The sequence below is a fragment of the Phascolarctos cinereus genome, unplaced genomic scaffold (assembly GCF_003287225.1).
Source record: "Phascolarctos cinereus isolate Bilbo 61053 unplaced genomic scaffold, phaCin_HiC Scaffold_8;HRSCAF=390, whole genome shotgun sequence".
Taxonomy (NCBI): Eukaryota; Metazoa; Chordata; class Mammalia; order Diprotodontia; family Phascolarctidae; genus Phascolarctos; species Phascolarctos cinereus.
In genome coordinates, this window is record NW_027556291.1 from 29,475,442 (window position 1) to 29,481,441 (window position 6,000).

The window sequence follows — 6,000 nt, forward strand, 5'->3', positions numbered from 1 at the left end:
GAGGCTAAGTGACTTTCCAAGGTCCCCCAGGCAGTGAGTGGGAGGGCCAGGCTATGAACCTAGGCCCTTGACCCCAACTGTACCACACTGCTACACACACTGCCATCCTGCGACCATGAAAGACTGGAGAGCCATGGAGACATCCCTTTGTCCTTGCCTTGCGTGTGAAACCAACGAGAGGACCATGCTATGGGGCTAAGAGATCCATGAGAGAGGTGGGTATGGAAGTCATCCTGAGCCCCAGCACCTTTCACAGCAAAGAGCTGGGGATCAAGACAGAGGTCTCACTCTTTCTCCCCTCCTTTGACTAAGACTTTCCTCTGAGCTGTACCATTGCAGATGGAGATAACTGTCTCCCTACACTGGGGAATCTCATGCAAACATCTTCCAGGTTTCCTGGGTAGGGCTGAGTCAAGAGAAAGGATAAATCTTACAAAGTATCCTTTCACAAATTAGAATTATGCAAATAAAGTGACTACAATGTCCATACCCTTGGAACCAGAGATTCTCCTTTTAGATATATACTCCAAGGAGGTCAAAAGTAAAATGAAAGGGCCCATGTTCTCCAAATTAGGTTTCACAGCTCTTGTTCTAGTAGCTAAGAACTGGGGGAGGAAGCAAATGCCTATCGACTGGCAGACGGCTAAACAGATATAGTCGTATGAATGTGACGAAATGATATTGTGATGTAAGAAATAACCAGCATGGTGACTACAGAGAAGCTTCGCAAGATCTAGATGAACTGATGCAGAGGGAAGTGAAGCCAAGAAAAACAACGTACATGATTATTACAAGAAGGCAAACAGACAGAACTACAACGAAATCAAGAGCAAGAGTTGTAAAACTACAAAGAACATGGCCCTAGACAAGGGATATGAGAAGCCACCTCCCTCTCACTCCTATACAAAAGAAAATCCTTTGTTTAGCCATTCAGGCTCTTCACAACCTGGCCGCTTCCAACCTTTCCAAATCTCCTTCCATTCTCTACAATCCAGTTACACTGCTCTACCTGCTTTTTCTCACACATGACACTCCATCTCCTATCTCCAGGCTTTTTGTTCCTCATGCCTGGAATGCTCTCCTTTTCAAACTCTGCTTCTTAGAATTTTTGCTTCCTTTAATACTCATTTCAAGTACCACCTCTTCCAGGAAGCTCTTCCTGATCTTCCCATCTGGTACTAGCATCCCATCAGATAATTTTCCATCTACTTCCACCCGTGTTTATCCTATTATCTTCTGACTGATTTATATATATATATATATATATATATATATATATATATATATATATATATATATATATATATATGTTGTCTCCCCATTGAATGTAAGCTCCTTGAAGACAGGCACTAGTTTTACTTTTTCTTTGTATCCCCAGCATTTAGTACAGTGCTTGCCACATAGTAAGTGCTTTTTTAAAAATGTCTTTAAAATGCTTGTTGATTGACCAAATCTTAGGCATGCTCTTCCCACTGCTGGGGATCAGTTTCTCCATCTGAAAAAATGAGGAGGGTTGAACAAGATGGCCTGTACAGTCTATTCCAAAGCCTATACTCCTAAGCTAAGCCCCTGTTGAGTGATCTGAGCCACAGGGTCTCAGGGTCACCTCTGGGGGCCTCACAGTTTTCCCCTCTAGCACTTGCTTCGGATGGCCTGTGTGCCTCTTCTTACCTGGGAGAGCTCACCCCTCGGGTCCTGGGAGCCTTCCAGCTAGCATTGCTTCTTTCTTGCCTGTGTGACCCTGAGTCAAGTGTCTCCCCTCAGCGGGCAGCCATTCTCCCCATTCTGCGCTAGTCTCTTTTTTCCTCTTCATAGAAAAAAGCACTCGGCTGAGACCGTGGTTCCAGCTCCTGCCATTATTTGTTCTATAAGCTTCGGAGAGTCACTCGTGGCCAGTTTCTTCATCTGTCAAATGAGTAGAATGAAGTACTTTAATTTTAAAAAAAAAGGATTCAACACCTCTTACAGGCTATGTCCTGTGCTGGGCGCTAAAAATACAAAGACCAAAATGAAACTGCTGGACCTCGAGGAGCGTGTGTTCTGTCATTCTGTGTTTCTGCCATTTCACGGCATCCAAAAGCCAATTATCAGCTGAACCACTGGGGCTCAGTTGGAAGAACTGGAACGTGAGCCTCCCTTTTCCATGATCCTAAGGCATGTGCTAAGCCCTCTCTTCTGCCCTCCTCCCTCATCAAATCCCCACAGGTGGATGCCTGAGGCAAGGCCCCAACGTTCCAGGAGATGGTGTTACATCTGAGGGCCTATGATGAGAAAGAGAATGGCTTTAGGGACTAATAAATGAGCTCTGCGCAGTTATAATGAGTAAGTCAATGGAAGAATGAGCCTGGAACTTTTAGTGATATGAAAAGTCAGGATGAGGAATGTCCTGACAAGCAGAGTCTACAGAGTCCAAAATACATGATGTACTTGGCTTCTATGCTTGTTTTCCAAAGAATATTGGTCTTTGAAGTCTTTCATCTTTTGAGGGAACCCTGACTGAGAAACTTGTGGGTATCATTTAGCTTTTTTGCATTTTCTCTTTCCAATCCGGGGCTTTCCTGTGCTGGGCACCATTCTAACCTAGGACTGCTAGGAAATCGGAGCTAAAAGGGTCGGTAGATATCACTTAGCCTAACATAAATAAAATGAGGCCCAGGAGAGAGAAGGTGCCAGGCCACAGTATTAGGAAGTCAAAAGGGCACTCGGCTGGGAGTTAGGAGACCTGTTTTCATATATCATTTCTGCAGCTTCCCAGGTGAGTAATCACAGGACAAGGCCTCGGTATCCTCCTCCATCAAATGAACGAATGGCACTGGATGAGGTCACATGGGCCTGCCAGCTCTGCCCTTCTGTGTGCCCTGAGGGGACACTGGGGGCATAGCTGGCACTAAGACTTCTACCTCTAACTTAATAAGACTATGATAACTGAGAGGCAGGGACAGAGGCATGGGGAGAAGGAAGAAAAGAAAGAGAAAAGGAGGGAATAAAGGACAGAGGGAGGGAGAAGGGGGGGGAAGAGAGAGAGAGAGTGAGAAAATGAGAGAGAGAGAGTCAGAGAGTGAGAGTGAGAGGGCCTGGCTGTGTGTGTTGTGTGTTCCTGGATGGGGCAACAGAAAGCCTTCCAGAATGTAGCAGGGAGAACTGCAGTGTGCAAAAAAAAAAAAAAAAAGGCCCAGCAGGTGGCAGCAGAGTGCCAAACAGCATGGGCGTACACACAAACACACCTTATGGCATGAGGAGCAGGGGAAGGTTTCCAGGCCACATGCAAAGACAAGCACGTGGGGCACCCCAGCCCTGCCTCCCCTGTATTCTCTGGTCCCCAGCACACAGCAGCAGCTGCACCAGGCAGGGCCAGCCCAAAAGTCTGGAAAGAAGGCTGTGTTTAGTCAAATCACAGCTCTGCCACTTACTACCTAGGTGACTTTGGGCCTCAGTTTCCTCATTTGTAAAATGAAGGAGTTGGATTTGATCAGGGTTCAGAACCTAGAGTCCATGAATCTGAAAGAGAGAGAGAGAGAGAGAGAGAGAGAGAGAGAGAGAGAGAGAGAGAGAGAGAGAGAGAGAAAGAGACACTATTCCAATGCCATCGGTGTCCTTTGTAATCTTATATATTTTACTGTGTGCATTGAAAATCAGGACCTCTGAGAAGGGGCCCAAGTGTCCTCAAACTACCTAAGGGGCCCGGCCCATAACACAAAACCCAACTGGTCTCTAAGGGCCCTTCCAATGCTCAATGCTATGACCCCAGGATAACTTCTCTGGGTCACGGGATGGAGGCAGGAGAGCTGCTAGGGCCTTGTCCTTCCCACTTGAGAAGGAGCCCCCTGACCAGTCAGTCTACTGGCATAGATTAAACACCTACTATGTGCCAGGGACCGTGCCAAGCTTCTCCTCAGGGTTGGCAGAGCTCATTTCACTCATGGGCTTTTCAGAAGCTAACTGGGGCTCTGTGCCCTTTCTCAGTCCCCAGGCCCTGTGTGGCCTTGGGCAGGTCCCTTCACCCGGGCATCACCTCATTCTTCTCCTGGCCCCATATTCTGCTAGCCTGTGTTACCCTGGACCAGTCACTACAACTCTCTGAGGCTCTCATCTATAAAATGAGGGGATTAGACCAGAGGGCCTCCAAGGTCCCTTACACCCCAAGGACTATTTTATCAGAATCAAGTTGGGCAGGTATAGACAGGCTCATAGACACATGGCCAACCATGATATGATGGCAATCTCAAAAGGTCAATACTGAGATTAAAGAGGCCCAGGAAAGGGAAGAGGCAAGGTGGGAATGGGGAAGGAAAGAGTTCCAGAGATGGGGGATGACCAGTTGGACAATAAGGAAGGGAAAGGAATAGGCATTTATATAGCAACTGCTATGTGCCAAGCACTGAGCTAAATGCTTTACAATATTACCTCATTTGATCCTCACAACTGCCCTGGGAAGTACAAGTTGCTATTATCCCCACTTTACAGTTGAAGAATCTGAGGCAAACAGAATTTAAGTGACTTGCCCAGGGCCACACGGCTAGTAAGTATCTGAGGTCAGATTTGAAGCCAGGTCCTCCTGACTCCAGGCCCAGTGCCCTATCCACTGGACTACCCAGCTGCCTCTTAATACAGTTCTGGATCAAAACATGAGGAGTCTTGTGTGAGAAACAGCAAGGAGGCTGGTGCCAGTGGATCTCTGAGTGGGTAGGAGGGAGTGAGACATAAAGAGACTGGACTGGTAAGAAAGGAGCAGGTTATGAAGGACTTTAAAAGCTGGAAGCTTTTCTATTTTCTCCTGGAGTTCTTTGGGATCCCGTGGAGTTTCCTGAGCAGGCCGGGGACAGAGTGAGCCAAGTGCAGGATAAGGTGCAGCAGAGCCACCAGCAGGCTAGCGCGACAGGCCAGGGAGGAGGTGATGAGGCCCGCACCGGGGGGTGCCTGTGTCCAAGGAGAGAGAGGGGAGTATGGGAGAAATGCTGCTGAGGTAGAAACAACAGGCCTTAGCAACAGATTGAATACAGGCAAATAAAAGAGACTGAGAAATTGAGGATGACCCTTCTGTGTAAGCCTGGGTGACTGGAATGCTGAGAAGAAGGGAGGGTTTGGGGCAGGGGTGGGGAACCTTCAGCTTCAAGGCCACGTGTGGCCTTTTGACTACAGAGGGCCACACTTAAGGGCCTAGAGGGCCACATATGGCCTTGCGGCCGCAGGTTCCCCACCCCTGGGGGGGGGGGCAGTGTGAAACTAATAAAGTGCAGTTTGGGACGTGTCAAAGTGAAGGTAAACTATAGGGCATCCACTCGGTTTGAGATGTCTAACAGGCAGCTGGAGACATGAGACCACAAGCACTGCCTCTGGGCAGAGGTCAGCGTTGGACAAATAAATCTGAGAATCAGCAGCATAAAGATGAGAGTTGAATCCATGGAAGGTGATGAGGGAGAAGACAAGAGAAGGTCCAAGACAGAGCTTTGAGGGATCCCTTGAGGGCCTGACCTGGATGAAGATCCAGCAATGGAGGCAGAGGAGGAGCAGTCACACAGGGAGGAGGAGAACCAGGAGAGAGCAGTATCCAAAAACCTAGAGAGAAGAAAATATCAAGAAGAGGGCGATTAATAGTATCAAAGGCTGCAGAGAGCTCTCCACATTGTTTCCAGCAAGGCCCCCTCCTATCTTTCCCAAACTTTGAAAAGTCTGAAGCTACCCTCAGAAATAAAAAACCAGATTCCCAGAACCTTCTCATCAGGATTGCCATTAGTAATTTAATTAAAGATGCTTTTTGGAAGCTAAACAGGGCTTTGAGCCATCTTAGTCCCTAGTCCCTGAGCATCACCACCTTCCTCTCCTGGTCCTAAACTGTGCTAGCCTGTGTTACCCTGGACCAGTCACAGCAATTCTCTGGGCCTCTCATCTATAAAATTCAGGGATTGGAGCAGAGAGCCTTAAAGGTCCCTTACACCTCTGAGTCTAGTTGGGTGGTAGAGATAGGTTCACAGAATCATGGTAAACCAACAGAAGTCACTG

General features: G+C 47.7%; 1 long non-coding RNA gene across 2 annotated transcripts in view; it reads right to left on the minus strand.

The window, feature by feature from the left end:
- The window catches only part of LOC144454105 (uncharacterized), a 28,550-nt gene extending 22,911 nt beyond the window's left edge, over positions 1-5,639 (minus strand). The window contains exons 1-2 of one of the 2 annotated variants that reach the window (XR_002322140.2): positions 5,473-5,639; positions 1,672-1,905 (exon numbers count right to left, since the gene is read on the minus strand). This is a non-coding gene — a long non-coding RNA (uncharacterized LOC144454105). The remainder of the gene's footprint in view (positions 1-1,671; positions 1,906-5,472) is intronic. The other variant, XR_002322139.2, reaches the window with a different exon arrangement.
- Positions 5,640-6,000: the final 361 nt, after the last annotated feature.